The sequence below is a fragment of the Saccopteryx leptura genome, chromosome 3 (assembly GCF_036850995.1).
Source record: "Saccopteryx leptura isolate mSacLep1 chromosome 3, mSacLep1_pri_phased_curated, whole genome shotgun sequence".
NCBI classification, from domain to species: Eukaryota; Metazoa; Chordata; class Mammalia; order Chiroptera; family Emballonuridae; genus Saccopteryx; species Saccopteryx leptura.
In genome coordinates, this window is record NC_089505.1 from 152,409,028 (window position 1) to 152,428,801 (window position 19,774).

At 41.3% G+C, this 19,774-nt stretch overlaps 1 protein-coding gene and 1 pseudogene across 5 annotated transcripts in view; one reads left to right on the forward strand and one right to left on the reverse strand.

The window, feature by feature from the left end:
* Window positions 1-1,021: 1,021 nt before the first annotated feature.
* Window positions 1,022-19,774, forward strand: part of NEXN (nexilin F-actin binding protein) — a 60,884-nt gene continuing 42,131 nt past the window's right edge. The window contains exon 1 of one of the 5 annotated variants that reach the window (XM_066376603.1): window positions 1,022-1,204. The gene's annotated coding sequence lies outside the window, so the exon portion shown is untranslated. The remainder of the gene's footprint in view (window positions 1,205-19,774) is intronic. The other 4 variants (XM_066376607.1, XM_066376602.1, XM_066376605.1 and 1 more) reach the window with 4 other exon arrangements.
* On the reverse strand, window positions 6,705-15,504 carry LOC136398340 (protein S100-A10 pseudogene; annotated as a pseudogene).

Consider the following 19,774-nt stretch of genomic DNA (forward strand, 5'->3'; position numbering starts at 1 on the left):
GTGAATGAGGATGGAGGGAGAAGAAATGTTTTAGTTAAGAGCAGAAGGTTTTTTCAGCATCCCTGGAAATATAACCTGAGCACTATCCTGTGCTCAGGGCTGGAAGTTGGCTGGAAGTGCTCAGGCAGGCAGGGCAGTTGTCCCTAGTTTATCTGTGTGGATACTAGTTCAATTTTTAAATTACTTAATTTGTTTGTTTATTTATATTCATTTTCTATACACAGTGAAGAATTGAAGAGCTCTCCTACCGGAATAATGCCCTCTCTGGATGAGCATTTCAGGTTTTCATAAGGGTTGTTTGATGGGTATAACTGACAGCCTTGTGGTCCAGGTTGAAAAGGCCTATGGATGCTAAGATTCTCAGATGCCTTTAAGTAGGTTTAGAAAGACCAGAGATGATTTGCGTTCAGTTAAAGGTGGAAGATGATATAATTACTTCCTTTTATTCCTCCTTCTCCCCCTACCCCCGGCCCCTGCTGGCCCTTCCTTCTTCCACTTCTATGGACCACTCTGGAGTTAAGGACGGGAGCCAAGAAAAGGTGAGCAACGGATAGATGAAGTGGTCCCCGTTCTGCTGCCCTATGCTCTCAGCAATGAAAGAGAAGTTGGCGAGATCAGTCAACGCTTAGAAAACAGGACTGGGAGAGTAGCTGGGGGAAGGGGGCCCAGGGCAAAGCGGCTGCGGAAGGGGGGAGGCAGCTCAGCCTATTTATCAATTACTTTCCCGTATCTCCCCTTTCCCACAGGGAGCAGCCTTCTATCCCGGGTCCCTGGCCGGAAGGTGTAGGTAGACCCAAGATGAAGGGGGGCAATTTAGAGACCTACAGCTGGGCGACAAGCAGCTTCTAGCGGAAAGTTGGCAGCCACCGCCCCCCCTCGCCTGCCTTCCTCCTGGACTCTCCACCCCTCTCCGGGCGACTCGACGGAGGTGGGGGTTGGGGGTTGGAGGGGACTGGCCTTGTGTTTTGGAACAGCTGCAGCAGGCGCTGGGCCCGCCTGGAATGCGGGAACAGGCTGCGCACCAGGACTTTTATGGAAACTTGCTGCTGGAGACGACGGCGGCGGCGACAGCCAGAGGGCTCCCAGCGGCTGGAGCGGCAGCGGCAGCGGCGGAGGCTCCTAGACCCCTGCTCATACCCGGGCGCAGGACGCACAGCCCCTCCACGCGCCCCGAGGGCTTTCGCTTGTCGCGGATTCCAGGAGGGTGAGAGGAGTCGCCAGGGGAGCGTGGGGCTGGGTGACGGAAGTATCAGGTCTCCCGGCGGGGGAGGAGGGTGCAGGGGGACGCTCCCCGCTCCGCGGCCGCTGGCCGGGCCCCACGGCGGCACCCAAGCGCGCGGACCTCTCTCCAGCTGTGGGTACGCGCAGTTCCGCGGCCTCCGCGGACTGCAGCGCTGGGTCAGCCCCGCTGTCTCCGCGTCAACTGCCTCCCACTCGGGTGGCGATTTTCCCCGCTGCCCTGCTTCGGCTCCGTCTGCGCTGAGTTTTGGATGCTTTCTCCACTCCTGCAGGGGCAGAGCCCCCCGTGAGCAGAGTGGGTGCCAATTCTTGTGCTCCACCCTTGGGGCCCAGGCGGGTCAGTTGTGTCGACCCCCGCCACGTGCCCCAGGCGTGGTCTCCGACTCCGCCAGCCGTGCCTGTAATTTTTAAGAGAAATGATTTCTGATCTGTCCCTGTGGAGGTTGAGAGTGAAGTGGGATTTAACAGCCTATCACCCACCCCCACCTTCCAAACTATAATTTCACGTTTCTTTCCGAGGCGAATGTTGGGGATTGTGCAAGTAGAGCTGGAAGTTGGAGTGAATCATGTAGTTACCTCTTGACACCTCCCTTGTCTACATTTTTTGAAAACGCCAAGCCATTCCATCTGTGTAAACTGTGAAACACTCTACAAAAGCTAAAGATGTATTATTATTGGCATATGTAGAGAAAATAAGTTGAGAGACGAGATGATTATTGCAATGGCTTCTAGATCTTCATTTTATATTTATTAAAGGTCCAGACGTGAACAAAGAGAGTTGGGGGGAGGGGGAAAGAACAAGGTAAAAATAGCATAAAGCTATGTCCTAACAAAATGTCTGTCCTTGGGAAAGAGGCAGGTAGAGAAAAGCAGTAAGCTGTTGTAAGGAAGAAATTAGTTCCAAAAGCAAAGCAATGGGAGCATCATTCATCAGCTAAATTTTGTTAATGAGTTCATATAACGGGCCCATTGGCCTGCTTGTCACAACATAACTATGTGTTGGGTAGTGTGTTTAAATAAGCTTAAGTATTTATAACATCTTACATATCGTTGAGTGAACCACATTTATTCCGCCCCCCCCCCCATCTTTTTACAGGTTAAATTGCTGCCACAAAAAAACAAAAATCAAAAACCAGAAAACTCAGAATACATATAAGTGTCTGAAATTGTTTTGAGTTTTGAGGTATGGTAAGGTAGAAAAACACATAATTAGTCAAATTTAGGGACAGGTTTTTTTTGTGGGTTATTAAAAAAGTATATTTAGTATAAATTAACTTTGATTAATTAATGTAGTTAGATGAGGTTCTTCCTTGCAGGTATTAGGCCTCTATTTTTAAAGATATATATATATGTATGTATTTTAATATTTTATGTTTAGATTGGAATGATTTTTTTAAATGTGTGCAATTCTATAGTTTATCTGTATCAGCTCCCTTAAAAAGCCCTAAAGAAAACCACAAAAATTTTGTTTTAATCCAGTTTCAGAAATACAGTATTGATGTGATTCAGTTTTAATAAAAGATTCACACTTTCAAATTCATTTAAAACTAAAATGTGGTGAACAGCATTTTTTTCTGCTCACCTTACATTGGAATCTGTGCTATTTTTGAAAATTTGATATGTAAGACTATTCCTCGTCAAAATGTATGTCATCTTGAGGTGACTATATTTAGTATCAACAAAGGAATCTAGGTTTTTGAACAGTATTTTTCCCCTGAAATGACACTTGAAGTATTTTGGGTTAGGGTTTCATTGGTGAACAAAATGAAAAGTGAATATGTATATCTGGCAGACATTAATTGGGGATTTATTCTTTAGAACCCAAGTAGATGGGGATGACATACTTTGTATAGAAAAAAAATGTGCTGTTATCTTTGAAATACTGTAAAGGCAAATAAAAGTATTGTTTAAATAAAAATACATGCCTAAAAGAAAGAAAGCAATGCAGTAAGTGTAGAAAAGTATGTAACAGATGGGCTATGTCTAAGTTTTTACGGAAGAGAAGATTCAGTACGTTTTATAGTATGTAGGCCATACACGTACATACAAAAACATCTTGGTAGTCTGTAATTTAAATGGAGTATGACCAACAACATTCTTAACAATGTCATATATTTCTGGTCTTATTTAGTCAATCTGTGATCTACATCACCTGAGTAGTTTCTTTCATGTTCGCTTTCTTCTGGTTTTATAATTGCAAAATAACATATTACATACACTTGGAATTGATCTATTCTTTTTCTGTATAAATATCCTGGGCATGACTTGTGGTAGCATACTTTCTACACACCAGGATGGATGGATCTTTACCTAGAAAGCCAACTTATTTATGGAGAATGGAAAAGGGGGTTTCTCAAAATCTGACACACCTACTGGCTGTATTTCCCTCTTTCACCTGAGTACAATTTCTTTTTTTCTTGCATCACCATATGTGAGAGCATCTCATGCAGTATCTTCCATCTAGTAAGTGTTCAATAGCTGGTTCTTTTTTTCTCCCTCCCCCCCTTTCTTTTCCCTTGTTGTCATCTCTTCCTTTTTTTGCTCTCAGATTAAACAACAAGTAGATTGGGGCTCCCTGGTCAGGTTTTGAGATTGGAGAACTGTGACTTCCACCTTCTTTTCTGTGCCTCTTTCCTGTCCTTTTCTCCCCTTTGACTCTGCCTTCTTCTTTCTGTCCAAAATAGGCCTCTCTTTTATCTCCATTTTCTTAGTGCTGCCTGTTTATTTAGATCAGGGGCCACAGATTGGCAGCCCAAAAGCACTTTCAGCCACAGACATGCTTAAAAATCGGTACATTTTGTATTAAAATATGAATTTCCAGCCTCTCTTGAAAAATTGTAAGAGCTTAGCAAAACAGCTCCACATTTCTGCATAGCAACAGTACCCTGGAACTGAGCAGTGCTCACCACTTGGGCAGAGCACATAGTCTCCTTTTCACAATGACTCCATCATTACCTATTGTTTTACCTCTAGTCATCACTCATAATATTAACTTACATTGCTTGACCCTAGACACTTCAGGACGAAGTCCCTGGTCTAAGTGTTTGTACGAGTCTGAAGTCATGATATGATGGAAAGTCTGCTGGACTTGGCATTAGGAATCTGGACTTTAAATGTCATAGATATATTTAGGTTAGAAATCCTTCTCTTAATGTGATGATAGGAATGAGGAGAAGTTACCATTCATTGACACTAATTGCTAGTGTCAGTTTGTTTTGGCAGGGATTGTGTATTGCTAACTAAAACAAAATATTTTAACTGGTAGGGTTTTATAAAGCATGAAGGAATATTTCTGGGAAAGAAATCTTTCCTAGAAACTCTTAATATAAAAAATTCTTAAATAATTGTATTCCCTCCCCATCCTAGAAGTGTTTAGGGGAGTTTTTTCGACTCCCTAGAGGTTGACCATAAAGAAGAGTTGCTTCCAGTTGCCCATAGGATCAAGTCTGAACTTTTTCTTTTTCTTTTTTTTTTTTTAATTAAGTGAGAGGTGTGGAGGCAAGGAGACAGAGAGACAGACTTTCACATGCTGCTCTGTTGCTCTGAACAGAGCTATTTCAGCGCCTGAGGCGAGGCCATGGAGCCATCCTCAGCACTCAGAGCCAACTTGCTTGAACCATTTGAGACATGGCTATGGGAGGAGTAGAAAGAGAGAAAGGGAAAGGGGAGGGGTGGAGAGGCAGATGATCCCTTCTCCTGTGTGCTCTGACTGGGAATTGAATCCGGAACTTCACAGGTTGGGCGACGCTCTACCTCTGAGCCAACCGGCCAGGGCCTAAACTTTTTCTAAATATGCATTTCAGAGTCTTTCCAGTCTGTGCCCAGCCTGTCTTTCTGGTTTTACCAAAGATTCCATGGACAACATATAGCTTCCCAAATTTGCAATGGGTCATCAGGCATTGGTGTTTTTGTTCATGTTACTTCTTTTGCCCCGATACCCTTATGTTATTTTCCATGTTGGGAAATCCTACTTATCCTTCAAAGTCCAAATCAAGTGTCACCATCTCTGTGTAAACTTCCTTGACCCCAACCCCCTCCTTCATCTCACCATCGTCTTTCCCATGTTTCTACAGCCCTATATAACACTGCCGTAATGGCATTTACTACTTTGTGTTATAATTAGCTGTGGTCCCATCTGCTTCTCCAAACAAAGCTACTTGATTTCACAGGCTAACCAACACATTTTGTATTGTGTCACCAGGGATAATGTCTGGTACACAGTGGGTTCTCCTTTTCACAGAAATGCTATATTATAAATACAGACCTAATCTGTCAAGTTTGAAAAAAATGCAAACTTTTTTGACAGGCTTTAGTACTATTACAGTATTCCCTGTGAAACCTATGATGGACACTTAGTTGTCTTCATTTAACATGAATGCTTAAGATGCTACAATGGCATTATTGAATCCCTTTACTATCCCAGCATTTTTTTATTATTATCAAATTCTTGGGGTTTTTGTTTGTTTTGTTTTTTGTTTGGAAGTAAAAATGAAATTTGTTTATTAAAGGCAAGAGGATTCAAGAAATATAAAAATCATCCCGGCCAGGGCACACAGGAGAAGCGCCCATTTGCTTCTCCACCCCTCCGCAGCGCCTTCCTCTCTGTCTCTCTCTTCCCCTCCCGCAGCCAAGGCTCCATTGGAGCAAAGATGGCCCGGGCGCTGGGGATGGCTCTGTGGCCTCTGCCCCAGGCGCTAGAGTGGCTCTGGTCGCAACATGGCGACGCCCAGGATGGGCAGAGCATCGCCCCATGGTGGGCGTGCTGGGTGGATCCCGGTCGGGCGCATGCGGGAGTCTGTCTAGACTGTCTCTCCCTGTTTCCAGCTTCACAAAAATGCAAAAAACAAACAAACAAACAAACAAAAGAAATATAAAAATCAAAAAGCTTATCTGGCTTTAATTGGCTTTTCTTTCTCTTGTCGAATGGGATGGATCTTTATTTGTACCTTTTCTTTTTTTTTTTTTTTTTTGTTTTTTTTTTTGCATTTTTCTGAAGCTGGAAACAGGGAGAGACAGTCAGACAGACTCCCGCATGCGCCCGACCGGGATCCACCCGGCACGCCCACCATGGGGCGATGCTCTGCCCACCAGGGGGCGATGCTCTGCCCATCCTGGGCGCCGCCATGTTGCGACCAGAGCCACTCTAGCGCCTGGGGCAGAGGCCACAGAGCCATCCCCAGCACCCGGGCCATTTTTACTCCAGTGGAGCCTCGGCTGCGGGAGGGGAAGAGAGAGACAGAGAGGAAGGCGCGGCGGAGGGGTGGAGAAGCAAATGGGCGCTTCTCCTGTGTGCCCTGGCCGGGAATCGAACCCGGGTCCTCCGCACGCTAGGCCGACGCTCTACCGCTGAGCCAACCGGCCAGGGCCTATTTGTACCTTTTCTAAGGGTTCCAAACTGCTGGTGAAATCCTTACAGGGGAAGCTGTGAGGCAGATTCCTTAAGCTACCCATGCGGAGAACTCTAATCAGTGCTGCCTCTTCCTTCCCTTCTGCTTCACGTGTGCTACACACAGTCATTGCACATGATGGTGAGCCCAGCGCTTAGCGAAAAACAAAGCCCTGGAGGCCCACTCTGCATGCTCGGCACTGGTCCAGATCCTTCATTATTTAGTCCACGGCTAGATTTTCCGAAAGTCCAGGGAACTCCTTTTCCATGAGTACTCTCAGGTCCTCCTTTGTTGAGTAGCCTTTATCCCCAGCAAGTTTCACATTTGTGAAACATGAACATCGTGGTTTCCAAGGTATGTTTGATGAAGTCTTAGCCAGAGGTGCAGCAAGGATTGCTTTGCTGGCTGGGACCCGTGGCCAGTGACCAAACTCTTGTTGATGAGCCACAAGTTCACCTTTTTCTTTGTCAGTGTTTTCTCTCTTATTCTTTTAAAATTAGGAATCCAGTGTTTATTTTATTTATTTATTTATTTATTTATTTTTATTTATTCATTTTAGAGAGGAGAGGGAGAGACAGAAAGAGAGAGAGAGAGAGAGAGAGAGGGAGGAGAGACAGAGAGAGAGAAGGGGGGAGGAGCTGGAAGCATCAACTCCCATATGTGCCTTGACCAGGCAAGCCCAGGGTTTGGAACCGGCGACCTCAGCATTTCCAGGTCGACGCTTTATCCACTGCGCCACCACAGGTCAGGCTCTCTTATTCTTTTATTAAATTTTTTATATTTATTGAATTTATAGGGGTGACATTGATTATTAAAATTATATGGGTTTCGGGTTAACAATTCTATAATGCATCGTTTATATATTGTGTTGTGTGTTCATTACCTGAAGTCACATCTCCATCACCATTTATCCCCCCTTTTCCATTGTATACCTTCTCTTCTCCCCCTTTCTCTCTGGTAATCACCATACAGTTGTCTATGCCTGTGAAGTTTATTTTTTCTTTGCTTAATCCCTTCACCATTTTCACCCAGGCCCATAAGTCCCCGCCCCCATGACAGGTGTTCAGTCTGTTCTCTGTATCTATGACTCTATTTTTTGTTAGTTTATTTTTTTTATTAGCTTTCACAATAAGTAAAATGATATGATATTTGTTTTTCTCTGGCTCGCTTATTTCACTTAGCTTAATACTCTCCATGCCCATCCATGCTATAGCAAAAGGTAAGATTTTCATCTTTTTTTAACGGGTAATATTCCATTGTATAAATGTACCACAGCTTTTTTTTTTTTTTGTATTTTTCTGAAGCTGGAAATGGGGAGAGACAGACAGACTCCCGCATGCACCCGACCGGGATCCACCCGGCACACCCACCAGGGGCGAAGCTCTGCCCACCAGGGGGCGATGCTCTGCCCCTCCGGGGCATCGCTCTGCTGCGACCAGAGCCACTCTAGTGCCTGGGGCAGAGGCCAAGGAGCCATCCCCAGCGCCTGGGCCATCTTTGCTCCAATGGAGCCTTGGCTGCAGGAGGGGAAGAGAGAGACAGAGAGGAAGGAGGGGGGGGGGTGGAGAAGCAAATGGGTGCTTCTCCTGTATGCCCTGGCCGGGAATCGAACCTGGGTCCCTCACACGCTCTACCGCTAAGCCAACCGGCCAGGGCCCCACAGCTTTTTTTTTTATCCATTTATCTACTGATGGACACTGGGCTGTTTCCAGATCTTGTCTATTGTAAATAATGCTGTGATGAACATAGAGGTGCATACATTCTTTCAAATTAGTATTTCAGGTGACATGGATATATGCCCAGAAGTGGAAGTGATGGGTCAAAGGGCAGTTCAATTTTTAATGTTCTGAGGTAACTCCATACTGCTTCCCTCAGTGGCTGTATGAGTCTGCATTCCCACCAGCAGTGCAGGAGGGTTCCCTTTTCTCTACAGCCTTGTCAGCACTTGTTTGCTGATCTATTGATGATAACCATTCTGACAAGTGAGAGGTGATTATCTCATCGTGGTTTTAATGAGCATTTTTCTGATGGTTAGTGAAGTTGAGCACCTTTTCATGTGTCTATTGGCCATCTGTGTGTCCTCTTTGGAAAAATATTTATTCAGGTCCTTTGCCCATTCTTTAATTGGATTGTTTGGTTATTTTGGTGTTGAGTTGTATTAGTCATGTATAATATATAATGTGGGGTATTAACCCCTTATGGGATGTATCATTGACACATGTTCTTCAATTCAGTGGGTTGTCTTTTCATTTTGTTGGTCGTTTCTTTTGCCGTGCAAAAACTTTTTAATCTGATGTATCTCATTTGTTTATTTTTTTTATATCCCTTGCCTATGAAGTTATATCAGAAAAAATATTGCTTCAAGAAATGTCCGAGATTTTACTGCCTATGTTTTCTTCTAGGATTTTTATGGTTTTGAGTCTAACATTTAAGTCTTTAATACATTTTACATTTTGAGTTTGTTCTCGTTTGTGATGTAAAAAGGTGGTCTAGTTTCATTTTTTACATATATCTGTCCAATTATCCCAACACCATTTATTGAATAGACTGTCTTTACCTCATTGTATGTTTTTGCCTCACCAGTTAAGTATTAATTGACCATAAAGACATTGGTTCATTTCTGGGATTTCTGTTCTGTTCCTTTGATCTATGTGTCTGTTTTTATGCCAGTACCATGCTGTTTTAATTACTATGGCCTTGTTGTATAGTTTGATATTAGGTAGCGTGATTCCTCTTTGTTCTTTTTTCTCAATATTGCTGTGGCTATTCAGGGTCTATAGTGGTTCCATATATGTTTTGGAATATTTGTTCTAGTTCTTTGAAATACACCATTGATATTTTGATAGAAATTGCATTTACTTTATAAATTGCTTTGGATAGTATGGACACTTGTATGATGTTAATAGATAGAAATCCATGAGCACATTATATGCTTCCATTTATTTTTATCTTCTTCATTTTCTTTCTTCAGTGTCTTATAATTTTCTGAGTATGTTTTTTATATCTTTGGTTAATTTTTTTTTTTTTTTTACAGAGACAGTGAGAGAGTCAGAGAGAGGGATAGATAGGGACAGACAGACAGGAATGGAGAGAGATGAGAAGCATCAATCATTAGTTTTTCGTTGCAACACCTTAGTTGTTCATTGATTGCTTTCTCATATGTGCCTTGACCGTGGGGCTACAGCAGACTGAATAACCCCTTGCTCAAGCAGGGATCTTGGGTCAAGCTGGTGAGCTTTGCTCAAACCAGATGAGTCCATGCTCAAGCTGGTGACCTTGGGGGTCTCGAACCTGGGTTCTCCGCATCCCAGTCCGGTGCTCTATCCATTCTTCCACTGCCTGGTCAGGTGATATATCTTTGGTTAAATTTATTTCTAGTTTTTTTTTTTTATGCAATTGGAAAATGGGATTGTTTTCTTAGTCTTCCTTTCTGGTAGTTCTTTTTTTTTTTTTTAATTCATTTTTAGAGAGGAGAGAGAGAGACACAGAGAGAGAGAGAGAGGAGAGAGAGACAGGGGGGAGGAGCAGGAAGCATCAACTCCCATATGTGCCTTGACCAGGCAAGCCCAGGGTTTCGAACCGGCGTTTCTGGTAGTTTTTTTTTTTTTATTATTTTTTTTTTATTCATTTCAGAGAGGAGAGAGAGTGAGAGAGAGAGAGAGAGTGAGAAGGGGGGAGGAGCAGGAAGCATCAACTCCCATATGTGCCTTGACCAGGGTTTTGAACTGGTGACCTCAGTGTTCCAGGTCGATGCTTTATCCACTGTGCCGCCACAGGTCAGGCCTTGGTAGTTCTTTATTTGTATATATGTTTGCAACTGATTTGTATCCTGCTACTTTACTGAATTTATTAATTCTAGTAGTTTTTTGGTGGAATATTTATAGTTCTTTTTATACATTATCATGTCACCTGCAAATAGTGACAATTTTACTTCTTTCTTTCTAATATGGATGCCTTTTATTCTTCCTTGTCTGATTGCTGTGGCTAGGACTTCCAGTACTATGATCATGAATAAGAGTGGTGAAAGCAGATATTCCTGTTTTGTTCCCACTTTTAGAAGAAATGCTTATAGCTGAACCAAGCAGTGGCTCTGGATAGAACGTCAACCTGGTATGCTGAGGACCCAGGTTCAAAACCCCAAGGTCACCAGCTTGAGTGTGAGGTCATCCAGCTTAGTGTGGGATCACAGACATGACCCCATGGTCACTGGCTTGAGCCCAAAGGTTGCTGATTTGAATAAGAGGCCACTGGCTCAACTGGAGCTCCCCGGTCAAAGCATATATGAGAAAGCAATAAATGAACAAATAAAAGGTGCCACAACAATGAGTTGATGCCTCTCATCTCTCTCCTTTCGTGTCTGTCCCTGTCTATCCCTCTCTCTCTCTTTCTCACTAAAAATAAAAAATGCTTACAGTTTTTGCCTATAGAGTATGATGTTGGCTGTGTATTTGTCATATATGGCCTTTTATTATCTTGAGATGTGTTCCCTCTATTCCCACTTTGCTGAGAGGTTTTTTTTTTTAATCATAAATAGGTGCTGGATTTTATCAAATGCTTTTTCAGCATCTATTAATATGATTGTGTGAATTTTATCTTTCATTTTGTTTATGTGGTATATCACATTTACTAATTTGTAGATATTGTACCAACCTTGCATTCCCTGGAATAAATCCCACTTGATCATGGTGTATGAATTATTTAATGTATTGCTGGATCCAGTTAGCTAATATTTTGTTAAGGATTTTAGCATCTATGTTCATCAGGGATATTAGACTATAATTTTCTTTCTTTGTAGTGTCTTTTTTTCTTTAAGATTTTATTTTTTTATTTGAGAAAGAGAAAGAGATCATAGTTGCTTCACTTTTCTGATTTATTGATTGCTTCTTGTATGTACCTTCACTGGGTAAGCTCAATGTTTCAAACGGGTGACCTCAGCATTCCAGGTCGACACTATCCACTGCACCATCTCAGGCCAGGCTTTTTTTTTCAGTTTTTTTTAAAGAGTTTTTTTTTAATTTTTGTTTTTATTTTATTTATTAATTTTAGAAAGGAGAGAGAGAGAGAGAGAGAGAGAAAAGAGAGAGAAGGGGGGGAGCAGGAAGCATCAACTCCATATGTGCCTTGACCAGGCAAGCCCAGGGTTTTGAACCGACAACTTTAGCATTTCCAGGTCGACGCTTTATCCACTGCACCACCACAGGTCAGGCTCAGGCCAGGCTTTTTGTAGTGCCTTTATTTGGTTTTGGACTTAGGATAATGCTGGCCTTGTATAATGAGCTTGGAATTTTCCCTTCTCTTGAATTTTTTGGAACAGTTTGAGAAGGATAGGTGTTAGTTCTTTGAATGTTTCTTAAAATTCACCTGTGAAGCCATCTGTCCAGGACTTTCGTTTGTTGAGAGTTTTTATTATTATTATTATTATTATTATTATTATTACTGCTTTAATTTCATTAGTTGTAATCTGTCTATTTAGATTTTCTGATTCTTCCTGATTCAGTTTGGAAGATGAAATTTATCCATTTTATCCAGGTTGTCCAATTTGTTGGCATATATCTGTTTGTAATATTTTCTTAACAATCCTTTGTATTTCCTTGGTGTCAGTTACATTTTCTCTTTGATTTCTAATTTTATTTATTTATTTGGGTCTTGTCTCTTTTTTTTTTTAATAAGTCTGGTGAAAAGTTTGTCATTCTTGCCTGGCCTGGGGTGGCACAGTGGATAGAGCACTGACCTGGAACGCTGAGGTCACAGGTTTGAAAACCTGGACTTGTCTGGTCAAGGCACATACAACAAGCAACCATTGAACAGGCAGAGTGAAGCAACTACTTCTCTTTCCACCCCATCTCTATAAAACCAATAAATAAAATATTTTTTAAAAAAGTTTGTTAATCTTGTTTATCTTTTCAAAGAACCAGCTCTTGGTTTAATTGATCTTTTGTATTGTTTTTTTAGACTCTATTTTGTTTATTTCTCCTCTTTATTGTTTCCTTTCTTCTACTACTTTGGGATTTTTTTTCTAGTTCCTTTAAGTGTCAAGTTAGATTGTTTACTTGAATTTTTCTTCTTTCTTGAGGAAAGCCAGTGATGCTATGAATTTCTTAGAACTGCTTTCGCTTTGTACCACAGATTTAGGGTTGTTGTGTTCTTCTTTAAATTTGTTTCAAGGTATCTTTTGATTCCTTCCTTGATCTCATTGTTAACCCTTTCATTGTTTAGTAACATGTTATTTAACCTTCATATCTTTATGTGATTTACAGTTTTTTTCCTTGTGATTAACTCTTAGTTTCATAACATTACAGTCAGAGAAGATACTTGATATAATTTGTCTTTTTAAATTTGAGACTTGTTTTGTGTCCTAATATGTAATCTATCCTAGAAAATGTTTTATTTGCACTTGAAGAGAATGTATATTCTCTGCTTTAAGGTGAAATGTTCTGAAGATATCATTTAGATTCATCTGATCTAATGTGTCATTTCAGGCTGCTGTTTCCTTGTTGATTTTCTGTCTGGAAGATCTATATCCATTGAGGTCTGTGAGATGTTGAAATCGCATACTGTGACTGTATTACTGTTGATCTCTCCCTTTATGTCCATAAAGATATCCTTTTATATTTAGGTACTCCTGTGTTGGGTGCATAAATGTTTACAAGAGTTATATGCTTTTGTTGGATTGTTCCCTTTATCATGACATAGTGTCCTTCTTTGTCTCTTACTACAGACATTGTTTTCAAGTTTCTTTTGTCAGATATAAGTATTGCTTTTCTTTTTTTCCAATACCATTTGCATGAAATATCTTTTTCTATCCCTTTACTTTTTAGTCTGTGTGTATCTTTTGTTCTGAGGTCGGTCTCTTATAGACAGCATATATATTGGTCTTGCTTTCTTATCCATTCAACCACCCTCTTTTGATTGAAGCATTTAAGCCATTTATGTTTTAAATGATTATTGATAGATATGTATTTATTGCCATTTTATTCTTTTAACTATGTTTTCTTCTTCCTCTTCCTCTTCTTCTTCTTCTTCTTCTCCTCCTCCTCCTCCTCTTTCCCTCCTTCTCCTCCTCCTTCTTCTTCTCCTCCTCCTCCTCCTTCTTATTCTTCCTCCTCCTCCTCCTCCTTCTCCTCCTTCTCCTCCTTCTCCTCCTCCTCCCCCTCCTCCTCCTCTTCCTCCTCCTCCTCCTCCTCCTCCTCCTCCTCCTCCTCCTCCTTCTTCTTCTTCTTCTTCTTCTTCTTCTTCTTCTTCTTCTTCTTCTTCTTCTTCTTCTTCTTCTTCTTCTTCTCCTTCTCCTTCTCCTCCTCCTCCTCCTCCTCCTCCTCCTCCTCCTCCTCCTCCTCCTCCTCCTCCTCCTCCTCCTTCTTCTTTCTTCTTCTTCTTCTTCTAGAATATTCTTTATCATTTCTTGTATTACTGGTTTGGTGATAATGAACTCTTTTAGCTTTTTCTTGTCTGGTAAGCTCTTTATTTCTCCTTCAATTTTAAATGATAAACTTGTTATATAAAGCAGTGGTTTCCAACCACGGGTCTGTAGACTGGTGCTGGTCCACTAGACATTTTGTGCTGGTCCACGAAAGAGTTAGCCTCCCTGATGTAACTCTTTCTCTGACTGGCAGAAAATTTCTGGTGGACCAGCACTGGTTCGTGGACTGGCAGTTGAAAATCACTGGTGTAAAGTTGTCTTGGTTGTAGGTCCTTGCTATTCATCACTTTGAATATTTCATGCCAGTCTCTTTTTGCATGAAATATTTCTATTGAGAAATCATCTGACAGTCTTATGGGAGCTCTCTTGTAGGTAACTAACTAGATTTTTCTTGCTGCTTTAAGGATTTTATTTTTGTCTTTAACCTTTGCCATTTTAATTATGATGTATCTTTGTGTGGGTCTCTTTCAGTTCATCTTTTTGGGGGGACTATCTTCACTTCCTGAACTTATGTGCCTTTTTCTTTCACCAGGTTAGGGAAGTTTTCAGTCATTATTTACTGAAATGGGTTTTCTACCCCTTGCTCTTTCTCTTGTACTACTGGTACCGCTACAATGCAGGTATTGTAATGCTTCATGTTGTTCCAAATGTCCCTGAAACTTCCTCATTTTTAAAAATCTTTTTATCTTTTTTCTACTCTGATTGGGTGTTTTTTGCAACCTTATCTTCCGAATCAATTATTTAATTCTTTGCTTCATCCAATCTACTGCTTATTTTTCTAGTGTATTCTTTATTTTAGATATTGTATTCTTCATCACTGACTTTTTATGATTCCTGTGTCTTTTTTCATGCTGTTGTAATTCTTACTAGGTTCCTTAAGCATATTAATAACCATTTTTTTGAACTTTATATCTAATAAATTGCTTGCCTCCATTTCATTTAGCTCTTTTTCTGGAGATTTCTCCTGTTATTTTATTTGAGGTATGTTTCTTTGTCTCCCATTTTGGCTGCCTTTATGTGTTTGTTTCTATTTATTAGGTAGATCTGCTATGACTTTTATTCTTGGAAAGGTGGCCTCATATAGTAGGTGTCCTGTGGGACCTAGTGGTGCAGTCCCATTGATCACCTGAATTGGGTGCTTCAGGAATATCCACTATGTGGGTTATGTGGGCGCTTCTGTTGTAATTGAGTCTTGATTGATATTAGCCCATTTATGTGTGGGGTTGTTCCTCAGTCTGGCTGACTGTGATTAACTTCGATCACAGTGTATGAACTGCTTTGCAGGTACTGACCGCATGAAGCCGAATTGGTCTCAGCTGGGCCTGTTGCCTGTTGAGGTCTCCCTTTGGATATGCTGCTTGTGAAGCTTATTGCATCCTGCTCTGATGTTGTCTGAAGCTGTGCACTGGGTATGTTTGTCTGGGGCCTCTTGGGAAGATCTTTGGCACAGGCCAGTGTCATAACTGCCTGTGACTGGCCCTGGAACATCTGTTTGGATACAAAGCAATCCATAGTTTGTGGCTGCCTCTTCTGGGCCTGGGTGTGTGAGGGAAGGATTAAACTTTGTACCAAGGCTGGATTTTACCAGCACTGAGCCTGGAGCAGGTCAGCAGAAGTTCCAAGGCACCCTGAGATCCACCTCCACTTGCCTCTGCCTGCTGCGCCTATTCACTGCCTGTTAGACTCGGTCACTGGAAGCACCTCTGGCAGTACTTGAGTTCTTGAGATAGATTCTCAGTGAATCACCAGTAGGGGTAAGTGGTGTTCACCAGATTGATAAAGGTTCAAACTTGGTGCTGGTGCTGGGTTTAAGGCCACTCAGCAAATGGCCCAGGGTATACCATGTTTAGTTGCCACCAGCAGGGTGCATACACACCTTTGTGGTGGCGTGGATTCTTAGGGAGTCATCAGGGTGAGGCCAGCAGAGTTTATCAGGCCCAAACAGACCAAGATTTGGCCATGTGAAGGGAGAGCTCTACACCAGTCCGGTGTGTGAGGGGAAAATGACTCCTTGTCTTAAAGTGACACAACTCAGTCTGTTTCAAATTATGCTAGGAGCTGGATCTCAGTAGGGTGGGGCCACTGGGATTTGAGGCGCAGGACTAACTGATCTCCCATGAAAGGGAGGTACCCATCAGGCTTGGGGAAAGGTGGGGGAGTGCCCCACACCTCATCCCAAAGCCACACAATTCAGTCTGTCCCAGATTCCACTCAGACCTTGGCAGGTTGGAGCCATCAGGAGCCCAGAGAGTGGGGCTAGCAGATCTCCCATGAGGGGAAGGCACAGTCAGATTGACTGGAAAGTGAAGGGGAATGATCCCTGCTGCAAAGCCACATAATTCAGTCACTTACACCCCCTGAGTCTACCCAGACCTCTATACATTGGCCCATTCAGCTGACTCCTCAGAAGTTTGAAAGCTCCTCAGAGTATGTGTATGTCAGGAGGGAATTCAGAAGGTGGGGCTACTGCTTATTTCCAGGCTGATGCCACATGGCATCTGCAGTATGGGAGTGTGCACAGAGATCTTGGTAGCTATCCCTTCAGCTCTCGTCCTGGAGACACAAACTCCAGTCTTTCCTCCTGAGATTCTAGCCCCCTCCACTCTCCCTCCCCTCGAGCCCAGGGTGAGTGGCTGTGATGAGATTTTGCACACTGGCCATTTAAAAGGATACCTGTGTCTCTAGCAGACTCCTGTCCCTCCTTGGTGGACAGACTCCTCGCTTATTTTCACAGCCATATATTGTATAGGAGCCTCTTACCAGCTCTGGTGCTCTGGACTGGGAAACCTGGCTTGATTGTGAGACTGCATGCTTGTTAGGGACCGCTCATCCTTTCTACAACTGAAATATCCCTCTGGAATCTCAGCCATTGCCCTTGGGAGCAGGGCCAACTCTTTTTGTGTCTTTGCCCTTTGATGTGGCTTCTTCTAGAAATCCTTGCTTATAAAACATTTCTTCAGCTTGTCTTCAATTGGTTATTCATGTTGCTTGCTCTATATTTTAGTTGTAATTCCAGTTCGATCCTGGGAAGAGGTGAGTGTAGCTTCACCTACTCTGCCGCCATCTTGGATTCTCTCTTGATAACAGTTCAAATAGCTTTCCTGAGATCTTACACACTTAGAAAAGTACAGTGGGGCTGAACTATGCTGCTGCTGTCCTTTTAAGGTGGCCAAGGAGTTTTCATCTGCCTACTCAGACAGAAAATTCAATACTAGATTAAGAGAACTTTGTGAGATTCCATATATAAAATCCTTTGGCATCCTAGCTGGATAGCTCGGTTGGTTAGAGCTTCATTCCAATATGCAAAGGTTTGACCCCTGGTCAGGGTATATACAAGAACAGATCAGTGTTTCTATCGCTTTCTCAAATCGATAAATAAATTTTAAAAAAATTTTAATGCTTTGGCATTCAGGTTACTGAGTATAGGAATTAAGTTTAACTAACCTTCACTTAGAATTCTAAAGTACAGTGAGGGAGTGAGTGCTCAGTCTAACTATTCCCTTTTTAGAGTGAGACCTGACATGATTTGATAGAATGTTCTTTACTGTAATTCAGAAAATCTCCAAATGTTTTTTTATAATCCCTAGGAGTCCCTAAGAACCTTTAGGGGCCCATGAAGTTCTTCTAGTTCTAATTACATATTTGCGTAGGGCTATATTTTCTTTATACACTTCAGTCAAAACAAACATATCACAATAGTTTTAATTCAAAAGTAGATATGAGAATGTACCTGTATTTTATTAAATCAGATATTAAAGAGATGCACAAAAATGTTACCCTTCTCCTTTATTTGGAATAGAGATTCCTCTAACAGAGGTCTTCTCTTTAATGTATTGTAGCTTTTTAAAAAAATCTTTACATTTTATTTACATATGTAAGTTAATTTTATGAATAACTTTATCAAATGAGAACTTACCAGTTTTCTTTGAGTGGTTTAAAGTCTTCCCCAGAGAGACTATAGCTTAGTGGGCCTGGATGAAGGCCAAAAGAATTGTGAATTATTTACTCTGTAATAAAAAATTAAAACAATTATGGCTAAAAGTTACTCTGGAACTTTTTAAACCTTATTTTACTAATAAAGTATACTTCAGATCATTATTCTGATAACATTTATCAGTTTGGAACTCTGAAGAAACTGCATTAAGACAGCTTTCCAATATCATGTGAGGTAACTACTCCTCATCATACTTGGATTCTGGTACCTATTAAAAAGGTTACATAATTCAAAGATGTTTATCAGGATTCTGAAGAGAAAACTGTTAAAGTGAATACTTTGAATTTTATAGCTTCTCATTTTGCAAGTTTATTAATCAAAATGATAGTGATACAAATGAACATATATGAGTATTTCTGGCAAGCATAATCATATGAAATTGGAAGGGGGACTAGGGCCTCTGTGCTAAATAAAGCTGTAATTTCCACATATGTTTATAGACTAGTAAATGTTTTCTAATCTATGTAAAAAGCATGAAAGTGGGAGGAAATAATATAAGGAGTCAAAGATAGAATATTTGGCATTTGAGATTGCTTCCAGAGGATTAATTTAAAAATCTGTAAATGTCTAATAGCAGATTTAAAAATAGAGAACTGACAGTTTATTAGGGGAATAAAAGTTGAGTCAAAGGAATTGGATCTTTTGGACTTCTCAGTTTTGATCATTACTACATGGATATTGAAAATCATTCCATGATGGCTTTTGGGGTTTGTTTTGAAGTATGATTTATTATGTAGCAGACATTGAGCAAGCCCTGGAAAGAAACCTATCCCCTATGGTCTGGGAAGAAAGCATAAAGTTGACCAGATGTATAGATACAAGTCTGGGTGGAAGTAAAAGAAGCACAAAATGTGGACTGAGAATGAAGTCATTGATCTTAGGCATCTAACTGGAAGGTTGGGGTGTGGTGCATGCTGCCTTCCAACTCTGTATCGAGTATGGTTGATGTGACAACCCTGCATGCCTTTGCAGCTAGCAAAGCAAACTGAACCACTACAAATCCTGATCCAAGGCTTTTGTTGAAAGTTTTTTTGCCAAGAGACTATTAACCTGAGAATAGGGGTAGCATCTGTTGATTCAGTGCTGTATTTCTCAATGCCTGGCAGAGTGACTGGCACATAGTTGATGCTTAATAAATATTTGTGTAATAAATGGTATACTCTCTTTATATCATACACCTGTGTAATGATCATTGTTATAGTCATAAATTATATCAGTCAGTCCTTAACCATTTACAAATTGCTTCACCTTGAAGGTGGCTGGATTTACTTACTCAGTAATTATGTATGTCTTCTATATTCCAGGCATATGCTAAGATCTATGCATATAATAGTATACAAAATATGGTCTCTGCTCTTAAAGAGCTCACATTCTGGTCAAGGAGGTGCCATTACCATATACAGTGGTAAATGCTATAATCAGGGTAAGCATGGGGCTGTTATAGAAACACACAGGAGACTTCTTATGAAGTCAAAGGCTGGAGGAGAGCCATTTCCCTAAGAACTAAAGGATGAGTAGGTGTTATCTAAGGGATTAAGGGAATGGGAAGAACATTAAGCTGAGGGAGTTAGCTGTGCAAAGGCTACAGGTTTGCCAATATTTTAGTGTGGGTGGTAAAGTGGGAGGAACATGTGGAGAGTGATGAGGCTAAAGGGGTAATTTAAACTACCAAGGTATAATGAATCACTAAAGAAAAAATCTAGATGGAAGGGAAAAGAATAAAGACTGAACCCTGGA